Source organism: Mytilus californianus, unplaced genomic scaffold (assembly GCF_021869535.1).
Source record: "Mytilus californianus isolate M0D057914Y unplaced genomic scaffold, xbMytCali1.0.p SCAF_6, whole genome shotgun sequence".
In the NCBI taxonomy this organism is placed as follows: domain Eukaryota; kingdom Metazoa; phylum Mollusca; class Bivalvia; order Mytilida; family Mytilidae; genus Mytilus; species Mytilus californianus.
In genome coordinates this window covers 76,338,013-76,355,450 of record NW_026262712.1, presented here as the reverse complement: position 1 = coordinate 76,355,450, position 17,438 = coordinate 76,338,013, and the positions used below count along the sequence as shown (strand labels likewise).

At 32.5% G+C, this 17,438-nt stretch overlaps 1 protein-coding gene across 3 annotated transcripts in view; it reads right to left on the bottom strand.

Annotated features, from left to right (window-relative positions):
* The window catches only part of LOC127704814 (glycoprotein-N-acetylgalactosamine 3-beta-galactosyltransferase 1-B-like), a 94,073-nt gene that overhangs the window by 63,203 nt on the left and 13,432 nt on the right, over window positions 1-17,438 (bottom strand). The window contains exon 1 of one of the 3 annotated variants that reach the window (XM_052209035.1): window positions 6,959-7,001. The exons of the other annotated variants lie outside the window; for them this stretch is intronic. The gene's annotated coding sequence lies outside the window, so the exon portion shown is untranslated. Of the gene's footprint in view, window positions 1-6,958; window positions 7,002-17,438 lie in introns of those variants that run through there. 3 annotated transcript variants of the gene reach the window in all.

The following is a 17,438-nucleotide window of genomic DNA, read 5'->3' as shown; positions in this document are numbered from 1 at the left end:
TAACTTAATCATTGAACTTTTACTGACTTACAAACCGTACAAAAAACAAAAGAAAAGTACACAAAAAGCACTCGCAGAAACATAATTCCCCTGAATTGGACGAGTCTAAATATGTTCAACTTAAACAGTACTCAGACTAATATATATATATATACAATTAACAGTTACCAAATTGCAATAGAAACGGACCGATTAAATGGAAGTACATCATTTAATTATTTATTTATTATATTTTCTCAGCGTTAAAATAACACCAAATGATACTTTTACAAAACTATGGGGTAAATTTATATAATTGAATTCCAACTTTTAAATATAACGATTTTCTATTTTATAAATGAGGAAATCAAAACCCTATACAGACCTCATTTACAACTGACCAATCAATGTTCTGCACCAAAACTTCTTGTTATATATATTTGATGTTTTTAATCTGTCAGTAATCATGAAATAGATTCGTAAAGACCAGACCAAATGAAAATAGTAAGTAAACACTTCCATCAATAAGCTATTTAAACAGCTTGTTTCACAACTTTTAATCGAACAGACCTAAATGCATAAGGTCCTTCATAATATTCAGGTAAATGTTCATTTTGGTTTTGATTCTATAATTTTCCTACACTACGTTTCATGCAAATCCAAAATAATTAGTGTATGTTCAGTCCAATTAATTAATAAATCTTATTTTTAAGATTGACTTTGCGGTATGGGTTTTGCTCATTGTTGAAGGCCGTACGGTGACCTAAAGTTGTTAATTCCTGTGACATTTGGTCTTTTGTGGAGTGTTGTCTCAGTAGCAATCATACCTGGCTCGACCAAAAAGTGTATAGACGGGATATTATCGCAAGGTTGATCATCATTTTTAAATTGAAATACAATGTATTATATGAAAACAAACACTTTTATTTTAGTCGTCCGTCATTCCCTTATCACATCTTAATGTAGCATAAACAAACAACTTGCAAAAGGCCTTTTACCTTTCTTTTAAGTTTTATAATCGCCTGACAATACCATACATCATAAATAGCAATTAAATCGTATTTTTAGGATTGACTTTGCGGTTCGGGTTTTGCTCATTAATTGTTGAAGGCCGCACGGTTACCTATAGTTGTTAGATAAGAACCATAGTAAAAAAATATAGGTGTTTAGTTATGTAGCTAATTGAAAAACGTTTGCAGTATCATTGAGTTATTTAAATGGAAATTTAACATAATAGCATTTTACAAGATCTTGTCTTCGTGTACTATGTACATTGCAAAATTTATGGAGTTGGTTGATTGTTGTTTGCTTTACCTCCAGTGGCAATAGTTCATGCATGTTCATGACGAGAACACATAAATTTTAAATACAATAGGTAGATCTTGCAATAGGAGGTAGACATTGAGGTAGGATGTGAAAATTAGAATATCACTGGAAACTGAGGGTATATTGAATAAAGACAGAAATTTAGCTTTGTTGCAACAGCTGGCAACATCCACACCCTTGAAATAATTGGTGCAAAAATGTTTAATTTGCAGAGAGCGTTGATCCCTGAAATCTATTCTGAAGTCGGCCATCCATATTTACGTGTAGTTCCTAAAATAATTTACTTTAGAAACTGTGAAATTTTTGTGAAACTGTATTCTAGTACAAAGCAGGGTTAATACTCATATTATGTTTACATGTAATTGTCCTGAATATTCTTTAATATGTCACTTGACGTCATTCATTACCATAATTTATTTTACCGTTATTCTATACAGTGAAGTGTTTTCTTCTACTGGTTTATATTACACCTCCTTAAATTTCCACCGATCGAATTTAAAAAAATATGGCAGGTGATGTTTTTCAACCAAACACTTGTGCCTGTTAGAATATCTTTAACGGTAAATAATATTAAATCAAATGTCCCTGTTGTGATAGATATTGTTAAATTAACTACGTAATTTTTAGTCGGGGGTTAGTTTTAAGCTTATTCTGTATACGCATCTTTCTGTAACAAAAGACTAAGTTGACTCTTAATATTTTGATTTGTCTGTGTCGTTGTGTAGCTGCCACATTAATGTATACCTTTATCTCATTTTATTCAAAACCAAAGGCTTGACTTGGGTATAGAATATTGACATCTCTGGACATCTCCAGTCCGACAGAATACCCTTGCTAAAAGGGTGTGTCAGTTTGACTGTTCGGCTACTATTATAACAACTATTATACCAGATATAAAAAACTTGAATCAGCAAATTTTGTCACTTAGACGAGACTGCCGTCGTTGTACGCTTATGAGTTATTGCCACTCAATGCAGATTTTTTTTTCTGTTCTACTCCACTCCTCCTAGTATGGTTGGATAGGATGTAATGTAACCCCTAATGTGGACTACGTTATTTCATGTTCAAAAATATTAAATGCAAAGAGAAAAATAAGAAATGCTTAAATTAACGCTTAAAAAATCAAATATATAAATATTAGTAAGACTAATGATTGTACATCACTTAATGGTGCTGATTAATAAATTGCTCCCTTGATGTCCAGTGGCAAATATGTCATGCATATTTACGACGAGGTGTAAAGTGGATCAAACTAAAGCAAATCATAACAATTTCAGAACATCACTTTAATAAGATGGATCGTTGACTAGAGATAAAACGTATGCCGTAATAGAATAAAGTTGAACCATGATGAAAGTTAAGTTATTAGCCCCCCCCCCCCCTCCTTTGTTTTTGTCCACGGTAGACATATGCCAAAAACGAAACGACATGAATTTGCAATCAATAACGACCACTGTAAGTAAATGAGATATGGACTTATTTTGAAAATAAATTTCTTTTGCAGCCTGCATTTCCCGGTTTCGAACATGTTTGTATTTCCACTCAAATACCGTTTGATTATTGACCGGAGATATTAAATCAACCAAAAGCACTTTCATTCTCTGAAATTGTTCATTATGGTATTTCATTTTTTTACCTGATCCTATGTTGGACCCCTGATTCTAAGAGGGCGTGTCTAATTAGTCATGCCCGATTGACTTTTAGTAAATAAACCTGCAACTTAAAGACCTACACCGGGTTAATAAGTTCGAGATCTTTTGTGCAGTGAGATCGTCCCAGGTATCTTAGATAATTATTTTGCTTTGAATAACAATGAAAAATGCACGAACAGGTTTGTAATATTGTTTTATTTTCTCTAGTTTTAGTTGCCAATATTTCTACAGCAGGAACAAAGAGTAACGAAGGTAAAGAGATTTATCCTGCTGAACTGATTTTAAATAAAGCTAATACTAAAAATGAACACTACCCAATCCTGGATATTGTTATCTATATTATCTTTAACGGAAAGCTTAATACTAAAATTTACGATAAAAGAGATGATATTTTATTTCCTATTGTTAATTATCCATTTTTAGATGGTGACGTTCCCTTGACATCATCATATGATGTTTATATATCTCAATATGTTCAATTTACTAAATTTTATTTTCGGTACAAGGACATCATTCGTAAATATAAATCAACGTGCAGACATCTTATACGTTCAGGTATTTCACAACCCATCTTTTATGGTAATATTGTATACAAAGCACAAAAAAGTCGTCATTCACCTCAAAAGCTAACCAAACATTTACACAGACTCATTCAGTTACGATACTATTGTCAGGTCAATAAAGATGGCATTTTTTGGAATTAATATTGATTCAGTCATAGGATCTTTGCATCGGAAATAAACACATTTATTCTAAAACCATGTTTGTTATGTTTGTTGGCATGATACGGGTTATGTTCTTCTCGAATATTTTATGATGGTATGATACTAAACCCTTAACGGGAGGATTTGTGCTTGATTTTCATATGATGAAGACATAATCTTTCAATCAGTTTAATTGTGGTCTGCAGCTTGCATGTCAGTAACTGCTAGTAGTCCTTTGTTAATTTATGTTGATTATTGTCATTTTGCTTAGCTTCTTTTGTTAGCGATTCTAACATCGGACTCGGACTTCTTTTAAACTAAATTGTACTGTGTGTATTGATGTGTTTCTTTATTCCATATTAGCTAGAGGTATAGGCGGAGGGATGAGATCTCACAAAACTTGTTTAACTCCGACGCATTTATGCGGCTGTCCCAAGTCAGGAACCTCTGGCCTTTGTTAGTCTACTATGTTTTATTAATTTTGGTTCATTTATAATTTTTGGAGTTCAGTGTGACGCCCATTTTCGCTGAACTAGTATACATTATTGTTAAGGGCTAGCTGAAGCTCGCCTCCGGGTGCGGTATTTTCTCGCTGTATTGAAGACCCAATGGTGGCCTTGGGCTGTTTTCTGCTCTTTCATCGGGTTGTTGCCTCTTTGACGCATTCCCCGTTTCCATTCTCAATTTTACGATAATGGACAGCCTTATTTTATTCCACGAAATGCTTTAAAACGACTTGAAACCCAGCCGTTATTAGTTATACATCTTTTAATGTCTGAATACAATAGATGAATTCATTTTAGAAAACGTTCTTTAAAACCAAATATCTTAAGTGTTTCAATCATAAAATTCCACTCAAGGGAGTCAAAAGCTTTGCTAAAGCCTAAAAATAAAACAGCTCCATCTATTTAAAAAAATTCTGAGAAGTCAATAATATCCTGTAGATGTCTAATATTGAAACCAATGTACCTGTTTTTTTATATATCTTTTTTGATCAAAGTGTACAAGTTTATGAATTAAAGGTTTGAGTCTTTGTGCCAATGCATATTCCAGAAGAATAACATCATAATTCAAAAGTGTTATAGAAAAATAGTTGTCAAGCGACAAAGGGTCATTCTTTTTGTAAATTATTTTTTTTATGTATTTGACAATACTTGTGTTTATAAAAAGACCTAAAAAACAGACTATAGGGACGTTGTAATGGTTACTCACGTACATCTCATGAGGGCGAATTTAATGACGGACAGACAGCCCCTAACTTTAAAACCAAGTAAAAGCAAGAGACTTTTCAAATTCGAATTGTTTTTAAGCCATCTGTAGCAACAAATGTTCAGTTATTTTTTTACAATAGTATTTCTGTAGAAGCAAAACAGAACCCCTTCTTTCGCTTATACATCACGGTATATAGCTTCCTTTAGCTTGATGCCGTAAATAACCGAGACATAGTTTATCAACACAATGTTCTATTAAATCAAGCAAGCAATTATGACTATATTTTGACAAAAACAACTATATCTTTTAAAAAGACGATACATTTTAGTCACGGCGAATTTGATATAATTTTATAGTTCTCATTTGCCCGACTTTTGCGCAATTCAATGATAAATTGTTTCAATGTACTCTTTTATAAAATTTTATATCATTTTCTAAATGCTGATAACGAAGTTTCAAATAATAAGTAATAAGAAATCCACCACATTAAGTCGGCTCACTTTATTTTCACTAAACTGATAATTGATAAAAAAAACTCAAGGAGACTGTATGTAATTAACACCTTTCTATTTAATGATAATATTTCTATCCGTGATTCCATAGTCTGAAAACGAGACTTGGGAGGACAACCTATAACGCTTTCAGTGTGATCACCCACCTATATAGTACATCTTTCACACTTCCCCTACATGTAGTAATGGACTTCTGATAATACTTATATGCAACATATAGTAAGTGACTGATACTAAAGATCATTAAAGTTATAGCCAAAATTGCCTGGAATACTATAGATGATCATCTTGTCTCGTGGTATCATGCGAGTCTCAAATTCAGAATTATGTTAAATAACTTCCCTCTTTAGATTAGATTAGAGTCTACCGCTGTGTCTCCATTATTACGTAAAAGCGTTATTTGGGAGTAAATTTTATAAAACTAGCTTGTGATAATTTCGGCAAAATTTGAATTTGGTATATTCCCTATAAAAACAAAGGTGTTTTATGTTATCATTTATTTCGACCACTAACTGAAATGATTCCTCTTTTTTCTTAATAAACTCGTAATAACGTCGCATAGATAAAGTACTAAGAATATTACCCACTGAGTACCCTGTAGTTATCAGTGAAATCTCAAAGGCACGGCACTGGGTGTTATTCTCTACGATGTACATACTCACCGACCCCATCCATGCCATTTATGGTAATTATGATTTTACCCGTATATCATATTTTATACATGTATAGTAGCTTGAACATATTTTAAAACTTCTTGATAACTATATTGAATTTCAGCAATGGCGTTTATGTGGTAAATTTTGTCATCGACCAATATATGTATTAGACACCGGTTACTTTGGAATCTACACATATCTCATTTAGCTACATGTAAGACAGTTCATGCACATACTCAATTTATTTAATTATGTAAATTAAACTAAAAATAAACATTTGTACTTACAAATATCGCATAAGTCATCTGGATATTAGTGAATAAGATATAAGAAAAGGTAGGGTTACAGTGTAATTCCGGAATGTTTTTATATACTAGACCTATTTTCAAACAGTCATTTAATCTTTACCACTAATTAAGAATTGATGAAAATCTTACCAAATTATACATGCTTAAAACTACATCAAAACTTCAATCTTAAAAATTTATCATTGCTCTTGGTTGCGTATTTAATATTTGGAAACAAATTAAAAAAAGTGACATTCATTAAAAAAAAAAAAAAAAAAATCTATTGGAAGTAAAGCGGTAATTTTTTTTTTAAATGTAATTGAATTTGGGTTGCTGTCTAATTATTGACCTAAATCCTACTCTAATCTTATTCATACTGATAATACAAAGCGTAACATTCAATTATCCTCATCAATAAAACTGACCGAAGTGAATTGTAGGAATTAATCCTTTTGGTACCCTACACTGAATATAATGATGATTATCAACATAAGGGAGTCATGACGTTCCATACATCCCACCTTTAAAGACACAGAATAAGAATGATCGGTGCGTTCGAAGGATATATCCACTTTACATTTTCTTCTTTTAAAACCAAAAAATGTCCAAAAGAATATATAATTGTATTACCTGTTCTCATGAGAGACACTCAAAATGTTAGAGCGTTGAAACACAATAGTGTTATGAGGAAGTAAATCTATAATACATGAACGCATGCTGATTAATCGATTTAAGTTATGACAGCTGTATACAAAATTGAACATTGTAAAATAAAACATCATTTGTTACAAAAATCAAATAAGTATGTCTTTCTACACGTTTAAAATCACTATACATGAACATGTACATAATGTCTGTAATCACAGATGTTGTTCGACAATTTGGATTTTGTTTAAAATTACGGAATTTTCCACCTGCTATGCAATGTAGGGTCCCAAAAGGATTAATTCCTACAATTCACATCGGTCAGTTTTATTGATGAGGATAATCGCATGTAACGCTTTGTATTATCAGTAAGAATACAATGAGAGTTAGATTCAGGTCAACAAGACAGCAATCCAAATTCAATTATATTTGAAAAAAAAAACAATTTACCGCTTTACCTCTAATAGAATTTTTTTTTGTAATGAATGTCACTTTTATTAATTTTATTTCCAAATATTAAATACGCAACCAAGAGCAATGATAAATTTTTAAGATTGAAGTTTTGATGTAGTTTTAAGCATGTATAATTTGGTAAGATTTTTATCAATTCTTAATTGGTGGTAAAGATTAAATGACTGTTTGAAAATAGGTCTAGTATATAAAAACATTCCGGAATTACACTGTTACCCTACTTTTTCTAATATCTTATTCACTAATATCCAGATGACTTATGCGATATTTGTAAGTATTTATTTATCAGAAGTCCATTACTTCATGTAGGGGAAGTGTGAAAGCTGTACTATATAGTTGGGCGATCACACTGAGAGCGCTATAGGTGGTCCTCCCAAATCTCGTTTTCCTACTATGAAATCATTGTTAGAAATATTATCATTAAACAGATAGCTGTTAGTTATCAGTTTGTTGAAAATAAAGTGAGCCGACTTAGTGCGGTGGATTTCTTATTGCTAATTATTTGAAACCTCTTTATCAACATTTAGAAAATGATATAAGATTTTATAAATTAATACATTGGTACCATTTATCATTAACTTGCACACACACCTGGCAAATGAGAACTATGAAATTATAACAAATCCGCTGTGACTAAACTGTATCGTCTTTTTAAAAGATATAGTTGTCTTTGTCAAAATATAGTCATAATTGCTTCCTTTTTTTAATAGAACGTTGTGTTGATGAATCATATCTCGGTTATTTACGGCATCAAGCTTAAGGGAGCTATATACCGTGATGTATAAGCAATAGAAGGGGTTCTTCTTTGCTTCTACTGAAGGACCTTTGTAAAAAATAACCGAACATATGTTGCTACAGATGGCTTAAAATAATTCGAATTTGAAAAGTCTCTTGCTTGTACTTTATTTTAAAGTAAGGGGCATACTTTACTCCTGTCTGTCCGTCATTACGTTTGCCTTCATGAGATGTACGTGAGTCACCGTTGCAACGTCCTTATAGTCTGTTCTTTTTAGGTCTAATTATAAACACAAGCATGAGGACACCTACATATCATGAAGATTTATGTTTTGATTGATAGAGTGTTACCCGCTTTACGTTCAGTGGCAAACATTTCATCAAAGAGTTGTCTCAAGTGATATTCAAATCCTGTAATCGCGAGGTACTGGATTTAACGTCCCTCCTCCGACCTGACGTGGCTGCTAATTTTTACATCTCACGCTTAGGAAAGGGTTTCACTGTTGGAACCGGACATTTCTAGGGATTACCATATTTCTATACCCAAGTCAACTCTTGAGATTGATTTAGCACTTAAACAAATAAAATAATATTGTCCTACAGCTAGACTTTTTCATATCATTACGAAGTATACTTACATAAAGATTATATATATAATTTATTACTTCCTAATAGTTTATGTGTTTACAAAGATCGTGATCGCAACTCTTCCTACAATTTCAACCTACATGCATAGCCTTTTTATGTCAAACACACGTGTTGTGAAATGAGTTTTTTACATGTATTTTAACGGATAAATTTTACAATGCCTGATTGAAATGATAAACTTTGTCTATCCACACCATTATTCGAGGTAGTATTACCGCCGAGATCTTACTCAAGAGTGATGATAGCGAAATTGAGGAAAGGGCATAACATTATTTTCCCCTCTTTTTATTTTCCAAATTGAGGGTACAATTTGTTATTTTGCCAAAAATGGTTATATCTGCAGACTGAATTTCCGTGCACAATTAACTCTGAAACTAAGCGTGAAGTGTATTAAAAAGAAAGCTTTTTTATTCTGACTTTTTTTTTACGGTAATAATTGTAGTTTTTAAATTGATAAATACCAACATTTTTATTATTTAATATTAAAACCATCATAACTAATGACACAGCTAAAATATGGCATATAGGATCTGCCATTCATCAACACGTCGTTGTAAAACATTATTTTCAACTGTGTACTAATTAAGTTATAAGGTGGTTTGCATAAATTATCTCTACCCAGAAAGCATCGCAAAAATTTTTTAATAGAAATCTCGCTCAAATCCCGTTTCACAGTTGGAAGCACGGGAACATCGTGATCGCCTAAACCGTATCGCGGGTTGTACACTTCCCCTAGTAAAGGACTTCTGGTATTATACCAAAAGCAATATTTTCATGGTTGAAGCAACAGTAGAGTAAAGCGACTGGTTGTTCTAAAATATTCAGATATAACACACGTTATACATTGTATATATCATGTTTTGTTTACGATTTACATGATTTTTCATAGCATAAAATCGCCCAAAATGTTTTCTGTATATAATTCGTTTTATTGAATTACGCCCCCATTCAAGTTACAAAAATCATGGATCAGTCCCTGTCACAACTCATTGCTACCATTAAAGAAGGAAATCAAATATGATATATAGCCACAAACGACAACCACTTAATTACAGGCTCCTGACTTGGGACAGGCACATACAGAATGTGGCGGGGTTTTTATGGCGCCAAACCCATACCCCTAACCTGGGACAGTGGTGTAAGAACATAAGAACTAACTATGCAAAACAATAAACGAAAAACAAATATGAGAAACCGCAAAAAAAAAAAAAAGACAGCAACATATAGAATGTGGCGGGGTATAACTAGTTTGAAGGCGCCAACCCTCCCCTTACCTGGGACAGTGGTGTAACAGTACAACATAAAAACAAACTATAAAAAGTTTAAAAGGGCTTAACTTATCAGATCGATACAAAGCAGAAAGACATCTTACAAAAACACTAACCGGACGTGGCAGGGTATTTATACATCCCTACAGCAAAAAAAAAAAAAATGGACACTAAGTACAGATCTGAGAGTACTCGCAGTTACTGACAGCTAGTTCAAAGCCATTAACAGCTTAAAAAAAATCATGCATCTAAGACTAAAATATCAAATCAGTAAACATCCACCATCCAATGGATTTAGTGTAAAGACGTCATTAACAGTCAGAGAAAACATGACCTTGTGCAATGCCAAGATGCAGGTATCGACTGATTGTAGCGCCATGAATGTGTATATGTACAAATGTATGTAAAAGTAATATTTAGTTTGATTTTGATAACAAAATCAATATCAACACCACAAACAATATTTAAAGATCCAATTACAGTGTTGAACTGGTAACCTTTTAGAATAAGTTTAATTAAAGGGTGGATAAGTTTACCCGGATCGTATCTAAATTTCCGGGCTCGGTAAACAACATCTCCTTAAAAATTAGGTGTGCTATTCCGTTGGAAATAAGTTTTCTACAGGTACAACCAAAATAACATCGTCCATGACCGAGAGTTGAAATCATTCCCCAGTAAAGGACCTAAAAATCGCCCACGTCATTTATTAATTGGAATGAGTGTCGTAACATCATCCACGACTCACTCCGTACTTACTGCACGAAATGGATAAAACGAGAAAAAGCTGACAAAAAATCCTTAGATTCTTTTTTTAACTCAGTAACGAACATAGTTGATATTCGTATTAAACATTTTAAAGAACATTTTACTCCTAACAACAACCATAATAGCCTATTTCTCGTATCAAACATAACCTAAAAGAACTCGCTAAGGAATTTGTTTTTGTGCCGGCTGATAAGGCTGCCAATGATATCATTATTGTTTGACGTAAATTTTATATTGAGGTTCTGCAAAAGAAAATCACAAATTCACAAACATTCCAACTGACTCTATTTTCGGAAAATGACATCTGTAACAAACATAAACTTTTAGCTACCTTTTTACAAGCAGAACCAAATACAAAGAAAGTTACAACTATGTACTGGCTTCCAAAGCTGCACAAAACTCCTTACAAATATAGATTTATTTCGTCTTCAAGCCATTGTTTCACTACTAGACTATCTATTCTACTTACTAGTACACTTGGTACAATAAAAGACCTGGTAATAAATTGTTCAAATAAGGCCTTTGAAAATAGTGGAATTAATTACTTTTGGAGTGTAAAAAATTCGTTTGAAGTACTTGATAAATTGCATACTTATATTGGTGTTTTCGAATCTGTTCAAAGTTTTGATTTTTCTACCCTATATACCACTTTGTCTCATAATCTAATTTAGAAAAAAATCACACACCTAATTAAATGGGCATTTAAAAAGTCAGAATGCGAATATATATGTTCAAACTCTTTTAGGTCATTTTTTAGTAACAACAAACAAAAGAACTATGTCAGTTGGACCTGCTTTGATACGATAACTGCACTCGAATTTTTACTAGATAACATTTTTGTTCGCTATGGAGATTCCGTATATCGTCAAGTTATCGGAATTCAAATGGGGACTAACTGTGCACCACTTATTGCGTACCTGTTTCTGTATTGTTATGAGTTACAACTTATGACTAAAATCAGCAAATACCCATCGAAACAACACCTGATTCAAAAATTTAATAACACTTTCAGATATTTGGATGATATATTGGCTCTCAATAATGACGACTTCAGTATGTACACTAAAGAGATTGATCCTGCAGAACTGACTTTAAATAAAGCTAATACTAACAATGAACACTGCCCTTACCTGGATCTTGATATCTATATCTTTAACGGGAATTCGAAGCTTAATACCAAAATTTACGATAAAAGAGATGATTTTTCATATCCTATTGTTAAATATCCATTTTTAGATGGTGACGTTCTCTTGTCACCATCTTATGGTGTATTCGCTCGTGTATGTAACAACGTATTTGATTTTAACGAAAGAAATCTCTGTATTACTAAAAAATTATTACACCAGGGTTTTCGATATCATAAACTAGTCAAAACATTTACTAAATTTTATCATCGATACCAGGACATCATTCGTTAATATATATCAACATGTAGACATCTTATACGTTCAGGTATTTCACATCCAATCTTAAAATGTCGTCATTGACCTCAAAAGCTAACCAAACATTTAAACAGACTTATTCAGAAGGGATATAGTTACGATACTGTTGTAAGGTCATTAAAGATGGCATATTTTGGAATAAATATGGATTCACTCATAGGGTCTTTGCATCGGAAATAAAAACATTTATTCTAAAACCAGTTGTTGGCATGATACGGGTTATGTTCTTCTCATATATTTTATGATGGTATGATACTAAACCCCTAACGGGAGGGATTGTGCTTGATTTTCATATGATGAAGACATAATATTTCAATCAGTTTAATTGATGCCTAGAACTGGTTAATTTATGTATTATTGACATTTTGCTTACTAGTTTCTTCTGTTACCTATTCTGACATCAGACTCGGACTTCTTTTAAACTGAGTTTTACTGTGCGTATGGCTGTTTGTTTGTTTATTCTTCATTTGCTAGAGGTATAGGGAAGGGTTAAGATCTCATAAAACATGTTTAACCCCGCCGCATTTTTGCGACTGTCCCAAGTCAGGAGTCTCTGGCCTTTGTTAGTCTTGTATGTTTTTTAAATTTTAGCTCATTTATATGTGCGGGATTGTCTCGCTGTGCTGAAGACCCATTTGTGGCCTTGGGCTGTTTTCTGCTCTTTGGTCGGATTGTTGTCTCTTTGACACGTTCCCCATTTCCATTCTCAATTTTATTCCCAACCAAATGTTTGTATCTATGGAAGAATTTAATAAAGGTTTTTAGTAATATGTTGTAACGAAATCCCTGACTTAATAATTAATGGAATTTATGTATTCGGGACTTATCATTTTTTACCTGGGAGGGGGGAGGAGGGGCTGGTCATTTTGAAACCAAACGTATAAAATTTTCTTGATCACCCCATAATATTTCACTATTTTAATTTTATCCCCCCTTAAAAAAATGTTAAAAAAATTTGATCCCCCCCTCTATTAAACATGCCAAAATTTTAACATGCAAAACACTTATCTTTGACACACATGATATGTAGGATATAATTTAAGATTCAAAAGTTCACAAACGTTTAATTAGAGATAAAATTGATCCCCCCACTTTGAATTTACAAAAAAATTTGAACCCCCGTTTTACACTTACAGAAAAAAACTTGATCCCCCCTACATTTTTACCAGCCCCCTTCCCAGGTAAAAAATGATGAGTCCCTTATATATAAATTCGGTTATTCTAGTGAAAAGTTTTTATCTCGTCCGTTGCAGTGCTTTCTTTGTCATATTATATATAGTTGTTAAGATGTATAGTTATGACGTCAAAATTTGACGTTTACGTTCTTTTCAAATTTGAGCAGCGAGAGAGCAGACGTAAAATAAATAGAGAGAGAAGTATTTCGAAAATCAGGTGGATTAGTGGATATTTGAAGTTGGTATTTTATAGATGTAGGCAAAGAGACATATGGATAATGCATAAATGGTTTAAATCAATCAATTGTATAAAATAAGTGAGAAAAATTGTTATTTTTGAAACGGCATGGTCGCCACGTGTTGTCGATTATGATATAAAAGAAATATTAATATAAAAAATATGAATTGCAGGGTATTACATCACAATACGACTAAAGTTAAAATCAATATATAATATTTCTGTTGTGATTATATATTTGGTGAATAATTCATTCTTTGATTCTGGTGCGGAAAAAAGTTTACTTTAATGAACACGACAAGCTCATTCAATTCAACAAGAACGATACATACACCGTTTGAACTGCTACAGCTTTAAGATATATTGATTGATAAACACTACAACAAAAGGACTTTTGGTTGGACAGACCAACAAAACGCCTAAATTAAAAAAAAAAAAAAAAACAAATCTGTTTAGAAAAATCTATTTAGTATTTGTGAGTTTCAGTATGTTGAGACGAAGTACTAGAAAGCGGACAGCTTCAAGAAGGGATTCAAGACCAGGTCATTTGTCCGAGTCTATATATACAACTTCTGGACTTGGAAGCGTTGCCATACCAACAGTATCAACGACAACACTGTTCACATTCCGGGTATGTCACCTGTTCCATTACCATGGCAACCAAGAGACCCCCAGCCAACTTGTGATAACACAGAATGTGTGTCACAAACAGGTAATGTGACCCATACTGATTATTTACCAGTTCCTAATAGAATTGCTAGTGACAGTAGTGTCCATGAGAATTTAAACATAAATGTGGCACAGTCAATACACCAGTTTCACATTTAACTGCGCATGTCTAATCTAATTAGCCAAACTGTGAAATCACGCGATAATTCCCGAGAATTCATCGACTGGGGGCTTACGGTTGATGTAAGCAGTGACCATGCAGACCTGGAAAAACAATCACCTGATTAAGTGTTTGCGTTTATATGTACACGAGCATCATTTGATTCAAAAAATATATTGACGAGACAACTTTATTAACAATGACACATTAAAAGATTTTTAAACGGACTACTGTTGTGTTGTAGGTTTTAGTAATAGATGGTCTAATATGCCGCCTGACTTTGTACCTAAGTTTAATTGTCTCGAATAAATGCTTGGATTCCCGCTGAGTTTGATCACTTAGCGGGATAAATAAATTAGAAAAATAAGCGGGGTCACTTCATATCCATCTATTAGGTCACTGATAAATTAAGAAGTCAATTAACACCTTAGTCATGTGGAATCCTAGTTTTATTTTGTACAATCTCACCAGGTGACAATTGATAATAACGTACCCTTTCTACATACAGTTGCTGAAAAGGGGACGACCATTTGATATTCTGACGGAAGCTAGAAGGAATTTTTCGGACTGAATATTCATCGTTACTTTTGCTACCTGGGAATATTATACGGTGAATCACGATTTAATGTCCCAGTTACTACGCATTCTATTTTTGTTTTTTTGGCTTTATTATTATTTTTAAATTGATTTAACTTTTGTACACAATTATTTCCTGCATTTAGTGATGCAGATTTTTCTTTTTCATCTTGCCTTGGGCAAAATTATTTATTTTCAGCTCTTACTAGGACAGGATATTCATTTTTCTAAAATACCCCCCGAAAATCAAATGGTCATCCCCTAATACAGATGTTAAAAATGTAAACCCTGTTTCTGTATAAGATACATGTACCTAATTTACACTGAGATATTACGGTTAATGCAACTAGATATATTTTAATAATTCAGGAGGGGGTCATTCAGCAATTTGATCTTATTTTATGGTAAAGCATGCATGCATATATCACTAGTAGCAAGATTTCAGTCTGAAACGGTCATTTTGGTCTGATCAAGTCTGAATCAACTGAATTTACCGCTAGGGAAAAACGTTAAGACTTTTTAAGACTTTCAGACGCTGTTCAGATATGTCGTGTTCAGTCCGTTCATTCATGTCAAGATAAACAAGACAGAAGGCTCTAGCTGTTAAACAAGATATGTTAAGACGGTTTTAGACGAATTCAGACCAAACATAAAAAGTAATGTTCAAAATTTTCAGATCGGGTTATGATCCGTTTAGTGTGTCAGAATTATATTAGGAGTTACGCCCCTTCATGTGGATGATACATTTTAATTATAAAAAAATTACAATATAAATGCTAGAATGAAAAACGTATATTTTTAATAATTAAACATAAAATCATTGGTTGACTTTTTATTTCTGTTGGTCTTTTTTTAAGAGATTAGTGATTTTGTTTTGTTGAGGAAATAACTTATTCGCCTATAACTGTTTATGATTTTATTTTATTTTTTATTTTCTGATGTTAATTTATGTATTTATCTACTTATTCTTTGAAAAGAAGTAATTGCAAATTTTAAACATAACATTATCAAAAGAGTGAAAACACCTTATAAATTTCATGCGTCTGAAGCACGTTTCTGGATTTAACTTCATCGGGAACGATCAACGTAAATACAAATATGTTTTATGTCAGATAATTTATATCGTTAATTTCGTTATCTTTCGATACTTTCCTCTAAAAACTTAATAATTACTTTGTGGCATTTAGTAATCATTCCCCGTGCGTGTTATTCTTTTTATATTTGGACAACCGTCTTCTTTTTTTTTTTTTGCTTTTATTTCGTAGTGATGCGTAGTCACCAAGGCCGCATCAGGGAACCATGTCTCCGAGTGCAGTTAATATTCTGAAAACTGCACTTAGACCGTGACGAGACAATAAAACTATAAATAACATACCATCGGAAAGAAGAAGATGTTGATGGGAGGGGGCGGGGAGGAGGTTACAGAATAGAGAATGAGTGGCAATAAATATAAAGAATAGAGAAAATGGATAAAAAAAAAATAAAGAATAGAGAATAATAAGGTGCTTGAATATAAAGAATTGATAATAATAGACAAAAAGTTTAAAGAATAGAGAAAATCGGCATAAAAAATTAAAGAATACAGAAATAGAGGACCCCCTCCAGATCCTCATAGAAGTTTTCGTAGCTAATTTAAGTTCAGCATCGAGTATATATCCTTGTAAATGCGTTAATCCTTTCTTTCATTTTAATAACAATTTTATTTAATATAAAATAATTATGTATTTATTTGTTTATTCAAGTTGCACTATAGCAAATAATTCTTCTTCGTCTTTTCCTTCCTATAATAGTAATAAATGTATTCGTTATTTAATATTTTCTGTCAATAAAGATTGAATTCGATGGCACGTGCCACTAATCAAAAATGATCCCTAAACTATCAAAAACTTGGCAATTACAATGGCTATTTCACAATTACATCATATGTACACCTGTCATGGTGTCATAGCTCCGTTCATGTATGTGTAATTTAAGGTTCTGACACATTTTATAATAGCTTCTTTCTGAACACTATTGACGACATTGTTAAAACTGCACGAACATATCACAAAACCGCAAATTTAGTGGTTAAAAAATAAACGATAATGACAAAAACATAATTAAAAACTAAAAACAAAACAAAATTCTGTTGGAAGTAGCATATATTTACATGTATAAATTGTCTAGTGCTTTTATTACAGCGGTATACTTGTTTTATACACAGACCATATTCTGATCATATTCTATGCTAAGATATTGACAAGACAGAAGTAAATATGTTAAAAGTCGTTTTAAATCAATTCATTTCACAGCTGAGGCAAATGTTCCTTCCCATTGTT